At 38.8% G+C, this 13,542-nt stretch overlaps 1 protein-coding gene across 3 annotated transcripts in view; it reads left to right on the top strand.

The window, feature by feature from the left end:
• The first annotated feature begins 254 nt into the window (after nt 1–254).
• Nucleotides 255–13,542, top strand: part of LOC132159745 (protein phosphatase 1 regulatory subunit 29-like) — a 71,091-nt gene continuing 57,803 nt past the window's right edge. For 2 of the 3 annotated variants that reach the window (XM_059569341.1, XM_059569342.1), the window contains exon 1: nt 255–473. The gene's annotated coding sequence lies outside the window, so the exon portion shown is untranslated. Of the gene's footprint in view, nt 474–1,234; nt 1,419–13,542 lie in introns of those variants that run through there. The other variant, XR_009437901.1, reaches the window with a different exon arrangement.

Raw genomic sequence — 13,542 nt, 5'->3', positions numbered from 1 at the left:
GTCTAAATTTCAAATCTTTTTATGCTTACTGCCAGACGTGATTGTGTGTGCTTTTGTACTCTTGGAAAATCACAGCTTCTATGCTAAGGATAAAAAAAATGATTTGATGCTGTTGACAAATCTTCAGGCCGTAGAATGAAGTGTCTGTGTGTGCATGATAACCAATTGTGATCGCTTGGAATATTGCATGTACTCTGTTTGTTGAAACGTAATCAAAGTCTTATATTTCTTTTCCTCCATTTTTCCCCAGTGTACTTTCACAGAAGATTTGGGTCTTTTGAAAGCAGGGTCTTCTCTGGTTGGTTGTGAAGATCTAAGTAAACAAAGCTTGTTGCAGTAGCATACCTGACCTTTGGATCTGAAAAGTGGCAGCAGAGTCCTATTGAAACAAGAAGCCTCAAGAACCATCCAAAATATCCTATAATGATGGAATTCAAATTAAACCTTGAATGCTGATTTATTAGAGTGAAAAGGTAAGAACTTTTTAAATACCACAAACCTCTTGTAACTAAAAAAAATGCTATTGCTCTTAAACATCAGAACTAATGATAATGATGCAAATGTTGTGCTAAATATTTTGATGTTCTTGTGTCTAGCACCTACGGCTCTGCAGATTATTCTGAATGTAATTTTTAAATAGTGCTTTATCATTTTAGTCTTAAAATGATAAAGCACTATTTGAGTAGGACTGGGAATTGCAATGAATTATACAGTATTTCTGATTTAATAACTTAAGTACATGTGTAAAATTAAATTAATGCATTTAGCAGAAGCTTTTATCTAAAGTGACTTACAAGGCATTCAGGCTAACATTTTTTACCTAACGTGTTCCCTGGGAATTGAACCCACAACCTTTTGTGCTGCTAACGCAATGCTCTGCCACTGAGCCACATGGTCACACAGGATGTGTACTGATTTGATGAATAACTTTTAAGTAATAGTTAGAAAATATTTTATTTTGGGTACTTTAGTAGAGTGTTCCACCTGTGTTATGTTCAAAAGCTTTTAAAAAAAAGTTCAAATCATTAATTCTTGATTCTCAAACCTACTGATAAATGCACCCAGCTGTGCCAGCATAAACTTTTTTTATCCAGCATGTAATCGTCCCAGCCAAAGGTGTAGTTTGCTTGGATGGGAATACCTTGTATTGCCTCATATCTCTCTCTTTGTCATTATCTCTCTATTTGTCAGGCAGTCATGTGATAACTTTTTGTCTGATGCTCAACACATACAGATACACACTTACTCAGAAATCACCGGACAGTCCCTGCTTTTCTCCTGCTGTGATTTCTGTTCCGACTCTGTGGTTCTACCGAGAAAGTCTGCTAGCCAATGGGGGGACAGATACTGTACTTAAGTCTGTGTGTACTGTATGTGTGTTGGTGCTGAGTGTGTTCAGCACACTGTAGTAAAGTAGTGTTACAATGAACTGTTCTCCTTTAATAAAGAGAAAATGTGTTAAAATCTTTTTCAGCTATATAACGTTCATTAAAAACCATTGTGCTTTTTGTTCCAATGACAGCCTGCACAATGGCAATAGAAACTTCAGTTAAACCAAGAACAAAAAACGAATATACTTCATATATCCACACTGTAAGTAATGTAGGTATTAACCTATGCTGCCATGGCTGCAATAATGGCTTGTATGTGCGTAAAGCAGAGGTATACATTTCACATAAATAAGAAACCCAATATTTGTTCATGTGTTACAGTGCTTTTTCACATTTGCCTTGATTCCCAGTGGTTCCAGAAGGCGGGATTTATTTGCTTCCTTGTCTTCAGCTCCAGTTGCTTCTAGGGATTTTCTTTTGTTTGACAGAGTTTGTAGCTTCTCTTGAGGGTTCAGAAGCAAAGGGCCAATCATTATATGGTAGCCGTCAGTCAGTCCACGTTTCAAAAACTTGGATTGTGCATGCTGAAAATATATTCACTTCTGAATATATTCAGTCCCTAAGGAAAGAGCCAAGAGAGAAGAGGTGAAAAGAAAAGCATTCTGATACACTTACTACAGGGATTATAGAATAAGAAGTGGACTGAAAACGAAATGGTTGTTTGTTGCTTGCATCTTTGCAAGTGTTGATCAGTTGTCAGTCATCATTGTGTCTTGCACGAGAGTGTGCTGAAGACACAACAGTGATTGAACAACACTTGCAAGGATGCAAGAAACTGGAAACCTTTTAGTTACCAGCTCAGCTTTAGCCTGAGATTGTCAAAATCTGGTTCACATTTTGTTTTAGTCAAGAATTGGAGATAGGAGATAGCCTAACTGACATGTAAAACAACCAAGCTCAAATGAATTTGCTTTTGTGTAATCTGGTGAGCCTTGGCAAATCCAGCAATTAGTTCTGTCTCCAGAAGAACTTGTTGAATCAACCTGGTACCTTGCAAACATGATTTGGTTTCAGAGCTGACTAAAAGAAAAACCTGTGTGCCTTTAATCACAAAAGTTGCAGAAATCCAGCCAATCAGATTAGATCTTGACAGATCGAGAAAGTCCAATCTAGTTTTGTTTACATTTCGCATATTCTGTGAGCCTCCCACTGAGACTAACCACTAGGTTACACCATCTCATTTTAAACTGCATGGTAGACCGTTTTAAGAACCCATATCTCCCAGTGAGCATCTCAAGGGATTGAGGTCTAGTGGGTAAAGATTTAGGGTCGTACACTCAACTGTGATGACTTGCTGACAGAGACTCTTAGAGATTTTATCTATTAGCCCTTTTGGAAAGCACTGTAACTGTGAATGTATGAGTGTCTTCTTTTCACTGTGTATCGTCTTCATCTCCTTCCATGCACCGGTGCTCCTGTCAAATCTACTTGTTGGCACCCCAGATTGCCTTGGTGACATGTTGCCTCTTGTGCAATAAGGTGCTCCTGAGTGTGTGTTGCTGCATGAGAGAGACTGCTTGGCAAGCTGGGAACAGCTGATACATGCTAGTTTCATTTTTCGGCAGCTCCACCGAAGATAAGGGGCTTTCGGACAGACTGTTTAGGACTTTGTGTGTGCGTTGGGTTATCCAAGATAAATTCAGGCATGTATGGGATTGTGTTATTGGCCAATTCCTTTCTTCTCCCTACTTCTGTCCGGACTCCTTAGGCTCATGGCAGCATTTGTTACCTGGACGTCTTACCGAGGGCTTCTTCGCCTTTTAGCAATAAAGACCAATTTGACTATCATGATAAAGACTTGCCCAGTTCTTCAAAACCGAAACTCTTTTGAGACTTGTTAATGAGAGCAGTGGGTTATTTCCTGCTATGTTTGTTAATTTGTTTGTTGTGTGAGAAACAGAGCCAAACCCGATGGAGTGGAACCCTGCCAGTTCTGGTGGAATGTTTCCATTGACTGTTCAATCACTGGCTAAGACACCTGTCTGGGGACCAATGAGAGGGAGTTACCGGGCAGAGCTCCACCCATGGCCCTTAGGATTCCACGCTAAGCTATTCCATCTCTCTCTAGTCAATGGTTAGCCAGCACTAGTTGCCAGGTGCTAGTTCCCCTCTCCAGCAAATCAGTCAGGCATGTAGGCAACCCTATTGTATGCCAACCTCCTTCTTCAATAAATGTCCATCTTACATTTCCCCCCTTTAACCTCGCTGCTTGAGCCAAATGCCTGCACTTCACCTTCTTGTACAGCACCAGAGTTGCTATTGCTGCTCAACATTGGGGTGTGAGGGAAAAGGCTGGTGCCAGATCAGTGTAAATTGGCATCCTCTATTGGTTTCCAGGGATGGGGAAATCTTCTGTGGCTTCTCCACCCCAGTGGCTCATCTGCATTAGCGTCGTGCTAATCTTATTAGCTTCTTGTTATTGAATCCTGCAGGATTTTTTTTTTGCCTGCTGCTACGTGATGCTGCATATTATATGGTTCCCCCTCTGCTGAGCCGTAGGATATAGAGGGGGAGAGAAGAGACGAGGAGACAGGAAGCAGAAAGGATGGAAAATTTGACCAGCCTTCCACTTAAGTACAAGTTCAACGTAATATATCCTCACCTGTCATGTGCTTGAGCAAATCGCTCACTGTGTGAACGTTTGCGTGTTTCCTGGCTCAATGTTGCATATCTTTTTTTCCCCTTGCTTCAAATTGAAGGCTTTTCTAAATCATTGCTTTCTCAGGGGAAACACATCAGTCTCTTTCCCTCTTTCTGTCTCTTTCTCTCTCCCATCTAAAGGGAATAGTAACCTTTTTCCCTCATATGTTTAATAGCCTGCGCATTGAAAACAGCAATTTTTATTCACAGATAGCTTAGATACGATGTGCTTTTGAAACCATAGTAAATGCATTTGAATTACTCGCAATTACCTTGCATCCAGTTTGGTTATTAATGTATAAACTGACCTGCTTTTTCATCTTTACTAGGAACCCTGTGTCTGTGTGAGTTTAATGATTGCTATTTTTGCCTTGAATCAGTCATGTCTTTTTGCAACCAGTTCAGTGAATGCATAGAACTTTCTTTTTGAAACAAGCTGTATTTTGTCCCATATTTAAACATTTCCCTACTCCCAAAGGATCTTTAAATATATATACGCAGACAATTAAATAATAACACAGATATCTCTTGTGTGATTGGGCTGTCTGAGGCTGCAAAAATAGCACAAAATTGTATACCAGCAATGCAGAACATGGTTAAAAATCAATCCAGTTCACTCTGCGGCAGCTGTGGGGTAGAATACATCTCAGACATCTGTGGCTTACACGTGACTGTTGTCCTGCTGCTCTCAGTAATTCTTCTTGGTTGGAGCAAAATCAACTCAAAGTGATTAATGACCAGATGGGTCTGAGCTGAAGATGCCACTCGACCTCTTGAAATCTGCTTGACTTTGTAAACAGTCGCTGTAAATTACAGCTGTGCTTTTGATGACCACAAGCAGAGACCACATTACCCAGCACTGATCCCTTTACTGTCACTTTTATTTAAGGGGAATTGTAGAATTGAAGACTGATGTGGGGTCAGTTGCTCCTCTACCCCACTGTGAAGATCATTAATAATTGCATAAACTCATCCCAGAACAGCTTGTTGTAGTCCACAAATTAAGTCTAGGCTATAGGAAAAGATTTCAGTAATCATTTTTCCGTTTTGTATGTTGTGATATGAATATATGGCACAAATCATATGGAACTTATATTCACGAGTTCGCATTTACTTATAATTAAATAAAGGTTATGCGTATTTGGCGTGCTGTCCGGGGGGAGAGCTCCGAGCCCGGCAAGACTCCCGAGCCCGGGGCACCCACCCCGTCCGGGGATAGGGGTCTGAGCTCGGAGTTCGGCTTAGCCCAAGTGCTCCCCTGAGTTTTTTTACCTGAGCTGGGGTAGAAACTTGGCTGAAGGTGCGAGATCGGGGTGGCGGAGGGATTCTGAAAGTCGAGAGATAACGAAGGTAGGATGTACTTGATTATTTATAGGCGTTTTCTCGAGCTGATTGGTAACCAGTGTAATTGCTGATGATGATGAACTGGCCGTGTTAATTATCCGTGCACGCTTCTCCCGAAATTCGTTTGTGAAACGTCACTTATATAGATCTTTTTTTTTTTTTTTTAAACAAACCGTGAACAGACACCCAGAGCAGCGGGCAGCCATTTATGCTGCAGTGCCCAGGGAGCAGTTGGGGGTTCATATCTTGCTCAAGGGCACCTAAGTCGTGGTATAGCCAGCCCGAGACTTGAACCCACAACCCTAGGGTTAGGAGTCAAACTCTCTAACCACTAGGCCACGACTACCCTATATATCTATCTATCTATCTATCTATCTGTCTGTATAAATACACACAAGTATTTTTACTTTATCTAAATTAATATTTGACTTTTTTCAGTTAGTTTGAAATTTATGAAAATATATTTTAGTTGTAAATTTAGTTTGAACTTTTAGCAGTTGTTTTTTTTAAATTTCAGGTAATGTTAGTGTTCTCATTTAGTTTTCATTAATGGCAATAGCACTGATTTGTAATAACATAATGAGCAAATAGCGATGAACTAACCCCTTTACGGTCATTTACACAAATAGGACATAACAATAATCCTATTGCCGGCCAGTCATTGGATTTTAGGGGTTGAGTTAGGGTGAGAGGAAGGAAAGGTATTGTTCCAGGAACAATAACGGATGTTTTTCTCGGAACATGTGTAAATCACATTGTGCTGAGGGTATAACGTCATCCTGGACTGTATTAGTATCACTCTATAATTGGCTTTCTCTCGCTTCTGCTTGTCACGACTGGCACACTCACCAGTGTGACTGGCACCCCCCCACAAAGTCCTGGTCATATTTTTCTCAGTATGTGTTTGTGTCTGTTTTTGTCTGTGACTAAGAAAGACTGTGAAAATATAACAAAATAGTGACGATACTCTCAAAAAACAGGCGCAATAAAGAGGCCAGAACAGGAGGAGATAATAATCACAATGGCGGCACATCAAAACCATAATGAGACAGACGGCACGGCATGTTTCAACAATGCAGCTGTGGAGTGGCACGCTTTTTTTCATGCGGTGGGGGGTTAAGGGGGCTATTTTCAGGCCGGTTTGATCAGTTGGTGGGTGGTCTAGGTTTTGTTCTCATCAGCTGTCTGGTCGCACTGCTGGAATTACAAAAGGTTTCAAAAAAGAAAGCGAAGGTATGAGAAAGAAATATTACTGGAGTGAATGGGAGCGAACGGTGGGGGAGTAAAAGAATGAGTCAGGTGGATGAAAGGTAGTTGAATGGGAGAGGAAATGAGAGGAGGAAAAGGATGATAAAGAGCGAAAGGGCAGGTGATTTAAAATGAAAAGATGGAGGTGAGGAAAAAAGAACATGGACTGGGGCCATAAAAGCAGGTGAATTGGGAAGAAATACTATAGTCAGAGAAAGGCTGTTTCTCAATTCCAAAAATGCAACGAATGGACTTGCGTTCTTGTGGATGCCAGTCATGCCAGGATACCTGAATTAACCCTGAAGGACATCAGGACTTGGAACGGATCTTTGTGTGAATTGAGATATGCTGTGATTTTGTTGCTTATGTTATAAGGATAAAAAACATTCCAAAAAAATGTTCCAAAACCACATAAACCACTCCTACATTATTCTAATAATACACCAACATTACATGTTATCCATCACAATACCCCAAACATTTGATAGACAATGTAATAAGAGAAAATTTGCACGTATTCATCTTACAGTTTGGTACTCTATATCTCCTGCCTGAGGGCATCAGCTCATGCTCCTTCTGGAGAATATGGCTTGGGTTACCAATAATTTTAAGCTTCCTAACAGACCTCTTAAAAATGTCCTGAAGACAAAGAGAGGACAACATACCAATTATTTTTCCAGCTCTTCTAACCACATTTTGAAGTTGTGATCCAAGTTTAACAGTCAAATTGCTAAACCATATTGTAAAACCTTAACACATTATAGATTGACGCAAGATTCAATATTTAAATAGATGAAGTCAGGCTTATAGGGCATAGAGGCACTGTGTTCTACTTTGTTTTTTGGACAGGTTAATATGTAATTGTAGGCAGTTACATCTTGTTTAACTCTCAAATGTGTAGAAAAATTGGCTGGATCTGAGAGAGGTAATCCCAGATCTCCTGGAGGTTATAATTAGCTTAATTTTAGAACAACATTTATATCCTCACCACAATACAAAAGCAAACATGATAAAAAGTTTTTGAACAAGACTGTAGCTTGCGTTAAAGGGATAGTTCACCCAAATAGCAAAATTATGTCATTAATAACTTACCCTCATGTTGTTCCAAACCCGTGAGACCTCCGTTCATCTTTGGAACACAGTTTAAGATATTTTAGATTTAGTCCGAGAGCTCTCAGTCCCTCCATTGAAGCTGTGTGTACGGTATACTGTCCATGTCCAGAAAGGTAAGAAAAACATCATCAAAGTAGTCCATGTGACATCAGAGGGTCGGTTAGAATTTTTTGAAGCATCAAAAATACATTTTGGTCCAAAAATAGCAAAAACTACTACTTTATTCAGCATTGTCTTCTCTTCCGTGTCTTTTGTGAGAGAGAGTTCAAAACTAAGCAGTTTGTCATATCCGGTTCGCGAACGAATCGTTCGATGTAACCGGATCTTTTTGAACCAGTTCACTAAATCGAACTGAATCGTTTTAAACGGTTCGCGTCTCCAATACGCATTTATCCACAATTGACTTAAGCGGTTAACTTTTTTAATGTGGCTGACACTCCCTCTGAGTTAAAACAAACTAATATCCCGGAGTAATTCATTTACTCAAACAGTACACTGACAGAACTGCTGTGAAGAGAGAACTGAAGATGAACACCGAGCCGAGCCAGATAATGACTCGTTCGAGTCGAGAAACGGTTGCATCGGTTTTCGGATCACCAGTAGTTCTTTCGGACAGTTCGGTTGAAGAAAACGGTTCACCGGTTCTTTTGCGCTCGGCATAATGGCGTCATTGGCGATGATTGCCCTTGATTCAAGCCTTCGGTTTACCCGTGCTCATAACTAGGGCTGTCACTTTTCGTTCGAAAATCGATTGCACAATCGATCGGACCAACCAAAAAAAGTTTCGAAAACGAAAATAGGGAATCGATTTTAACCAAATATGTACACTAAAAAGAATTAAACAATTAAAAAATATAAATGTAACAAAATTCACAAACAAGCAGAAAAAGAAAATAAAGAATTCCGAAAGTGCAGTAGGTGTTGCGAAAGCTAGACAGAAAATACCCAGCAATTTTACGCGCCTATAGTTTCAAGGTTTCAATCGCTGCATCTAGTGTTTTGCAAAGAAAATGGAGAACAACGGCAATAAACCTGTGCAACACGAGAGACGAGTGACAACCCCGAATAACTTGAGGAGTTCGATATGGAAGCACTTCGGGTTTTGGACTGAAAGTCAAAATATGAAGAAGGACAAAGTGGTAAGCAAACTCTGCGATCGTGAGTTCCCATATCACAGCAGCACTACACCTATGAGGGGGCATATGCAGCTTCATCATCCAGATAAATATAAAGACCTAGACCAGGAAGAGCCACCTGCTAAACAGCCAAAACTGACTAACCCCCCCCCCCCCATCTGCACCTCTAAATGCTGCACAGAAAGAGGCTATAAACTCTAATCTCACAAAGTTCGTTTGTAGAGACATGAATGCAGCCGGGTTGAAGCATGCAGTAATGTTTTTCATTCATGTTTACGTTCTTTATGTACACTCTTTACGTTTGTCCGTTATTTGGCGTTGAAAATGGAAACGTCTTTTTTTTTTTACATGGAAAAATCGATTTTACAATCGATTCTATGAACACTTATGTCTTAAAAATCGAAAATAATTTTTTCACAAAAGTGACAGCCCTACTTATAACACTAGCACAGAATCAGTTCAGAATCAATCACCAAAAGAATCATTTCGGTTGGTTCAGACGCTCTGTGTGACAATCACACATGCACAGTATCATCAGCTCCTCGGTTCTCGAAATCGGACGCGTCTGACAGAAACGGTTCTTGCCTCGTGTTGACTCGGTTCGAACGACTCAATGTTTCATTCATTATCTGGCTCGGTGTTCATCTTCAGTTCTCTCTTCATAGCAGTTCAGTCAGTGTACTGTTTGAGTAAATTAATTACTCTGGGATATTGGTTTGTTTGAACTCAGAGGGAGTGTCAGCCACATTAAAAAAGTTAACATCTTAATTCATTTGTGGATTAATGCATATTGGAGACGTGAACCGTTTAAAACGATTCAGTTCGATTTGGTGAACTGGTTCAAAAAAATCTGGTTACATGCTCGCGAACCGCATATGAACAACTGCTTTGTTTTGAACTCTCTCTCACAACAGACCCAGAAGAGAAAACTATGCTGAATAAAGTTGTAGTTTTTGCTATTTTTGGACCAAAATGTATTTTCGATGCTTCAAAAAAATCTAACTGACCCTCTGATGTCACATGGACTACTTTGATGATGTTTTTCTTACCTTTCTGGACATGGACAGTACACCATACACACAGCTTCAATGGAGGGACTGAGAGCTCTCGGACTAAATCTAAAATATCTTAAAATGTGTTCCAAAGATAAACGGAGGTCTTACGGGTTTGGAACAACATGAGGGTGAGTTATTAATGACATAATTTTGCTATTTGGGTGAACTAACCCTTTAAGGTTGTAACTTGCTAGCATAACGTCTGAGCCCTTGGCAAGTAATGGAGATGTTTTCTCTCACTTACTCATTGAAAGTTTGTTAGAAGCACTAGATCATACGAGATCTGATGATCAAAAGAGTTGGTCTGAAATGTGTGAAGTTCTGCTCACATAATGATTATATTTAAAATGTAATTATTGTGACTTCTTCTACAAGATCAGAGAATGTGTACAAGTGCGAGTGACTGAACAGATACCGCATTGCATTTAAGTATTAAAAGTTAGGAGTTGGGTGGCCGCCTCGTCTCGATTATGTTTCTTCCGGCTTTCATCAGTTGGTCATTTCAGGGCGGTGAGATTGCACGCTGATTTCTCATCATTAGTTCCCCATGGCCTTAACCTCCCCTCTCCCCTCAACTTCTCATCTGCTGTGAAGAAAAAAATAAATAAATAGAAATAAAACATTTTTCCTCCTCCTCAGGCCTGGGGTGAAGATATGACATCCAATCCTGAGCATCTACAGTAACTGAATTTTAAAAGCATTTTGATGCTTGAAGAAAAAGTATTATTTCATTTTGCTGTTATTCCAAATAAATTATTTTTGTGCAAGCTTGTCCCCCCCCCCCTGCATCACAAAGTAAGGTAACAACATTATTTTTATGTTTTATTCATGAGAATTGTGACCCAACTTGTAATAAAGTACAGGGGATTTGGACTAAAGGCGAGGTTGTTTCTTTATTATTATTATTATTAGTTTGTTGTTGTTGTCGACTTTTTCTATATGCTGTCTTAAAACGGCAACACTTATGGCAAACTGCTGAAAAAAATACCCCCCCCCCAAATAAATAAATAACAAATAAATAAATAAATAAATAAAAATTATAAAATAAAATAAATCATTAAAGGCATTGTTATAATGGTCACAGTTCATGGCAGCCATTAACCAGAGAGAGAATTATAAACCAAGTTGATGTTACTAACTGTAAATTGTATTTTTATCATTAATAATAATGCACATTTTTCTTGCAATTGAAGTGGTCAATAATAAAACTACTAGTAGTAATTTGTTTTTGTTAGAACTAAATGCTAATAATAATTAGTGATACTACTACTACTACTACTGCTACTACTACTAATACAAATAACAATGGAAATATTTATTAAAAAATAACTATTATTACTATTAACAACTATTATTTTTCATTATTATTATTTATGCAAAGTTTTGAAACCTAAATGCTATATGATCAGTAATAATAACAATATTAGCAATAATAATAGTTGTTATAATTGCAGTTTATAAAAACACAAGGGCAAAAACAGTATTGGACCCTGCATAATATTTATCATACTCACAGAAATATCAAATTTAAAAATAAAACCGTATCAGTTTATTTCTACCTTATTTCTTCAACTAAATGATGGTTTGTTATATACCTGAATTTTTATAAAAAAATTGATCTATATTTCAATCTATATTTTCACCTTTTTCGATCTTTCCATGTTATCACGTCATCACATGTGTAAATGATGTACATCATGCAGTAAATAATACAATACCTCTATATACCATTGCACTGTATTTTCTTGTCATTTGTCCTCAAAGGAGTATTGACCATTTGTCGTTGTGAAATACACCCGACACCTCTTCGGTCAAGCCATCAATTATGCTGAGCATGTTTGCTTCTTAACTAGAGTGAGCGATCATTACACTGAATAATTAGCATGCGTATCCACCTCTCTCTTCACTCCACAGGCAGAGGAAGAAAAGGTGAAAGGTAGGGAGTGAGGCGTTAATTGATATACGTTTTTCTCCCTTACGACTTACTTTTATAGGTTATCACCGAACAGACGACTAATTTAACATTAGCAACAAGGGAGGAGTGACCCAACCAACTAATTAAAGGCTCCCTGAATGAATAGAAACCTCGGGTACTAGGAGGATATGGCATATGGACCTGGTCCTGAAGCATCTTGTCTTGAGTGAAAAGCTCTCGGAGGCATTTTATGAAAAAGGTCACACGTAATGGGCTGTGTCATGAGAACCAAGTGTGTGTGTGTGTGTATCTTGGTGTTTAAGTGTGTATGTGAGTACCTCTGTTGTAAAATGTGATGATAGATGATCTCTTGCACCCAAAAAGAGAAGTCTGTTGTTGTCATCCTCACTCAGTAATGGGCACCAGTGGGATCAGGAGACACAAACTGGCAAAAAAGTACCCAAATGTACCTAAGGGCCTGATCCTCCAAAAGCTATCCCAGTGTGCTCTTTTGCTCTCTTTCTTCATTAATGCGGACAGACAGGCAGGGAGCCAGAAGAATGGGGTATTTCACAAAAGTTAATGAGGTCTAAATGCTTAAATTTCCTTCTTAGGAACAGGGCATGGAGTAAATGCTTAGCTTTATCCAGTGTTGGAGAAACTACTTTAAAACTGTAGCTTTTCAAGCTGTACTACGTAAGTTGTTATGCTACAATCAAGCTAAACTTTAAAAACAGTTGGCTACATTAGCTGCACTATGCAATGATACTCCTCAGTTTATGGCAGCTAATTAAAAACTGATGGACAAATCTCCATTCTTTAATATTACTTCAGCCAATAGTAGCTAACACCAAACAGCATTATTTCCAAAAGTTTTGTTTTGTTTTTAGCCATTTATTGCATTTTTATAAGACATTTTAGGAGAGTCAGATTTTTTTTTTTTTTTTTTTTACCTCAGATTGTTGGCTAAGGTTCCTGTAGCTCAATTGGTAGAGCATTGCATTTGCAAGCGCAAGGTTGGCGGTTCGATTCCCCGGGAAGACATGATAGGTAAAAATTGATAGCCTGAATGCACTGTAAGTCACTTTGGATAAAAGCCAAATGCATACATTTAAATTAATTTAATTTTAAAATTTTATGTTGTTAGCAAAAACCTATTTTGCTCTATAGTAGCTAACAGCAGACAGCATAAACTTTTGGTATTAACATTTCTTGTCCTTCACCACTAAAACAAACCATTGTTATAGCCATTTATTGCATTTTAAGAGACATTTAAGGAGAGTTTGTTTGATGATTACCTCAGGTAGTTTGGCTAATGGTGTTACTGCAATACATTGTGACAGAAAATTGCAGTACATGGCATTGATGTTTTTGGTCTGTTTACTTTAAAACAAGCAGTTATTAAAACCATGCAATTTTACGAGAGTGTGTTCGATTATTTCCTCAGGTTGTTTGGCTAATGCTGTTGGCGCAATATGCTATGATATAGGGCTGCACGATAAATCGCATGTGATTGTCATGGACATCTCGTCACTAAAGCCAGTTCTGTGATTAGTAGTAAATCTCCATCACGTGTGTTCAGATGGAGCAGCATTTAATAAACAGAGCCCGTAGTTCGCTGACAAGCTATGCAATATTGCGTTCATAATCGCAGATGAATCACATTCGATTATGAACGCGATATTGCGTAACTTGTCAGT

The sequence above is a fragment of the Carassius carassius genome, chromosome 16, assembly GCF_963082965.1.
Source record: "Carassius carassius chromosome 16, fCarCar2.1, whole genome shotgun sequence".
Lineage (NCBI taxonomy): Eukaryota > Metazoa > Chordata > Actinopteri > Cypriniformes > Cyprinidae > Carassius > Carassius carassius.
The sequence above is the reverse complement of the archived record's forward strand: the minus strand, read 5'-3'. Positions and strand labels throughout refer to the sequence as shown.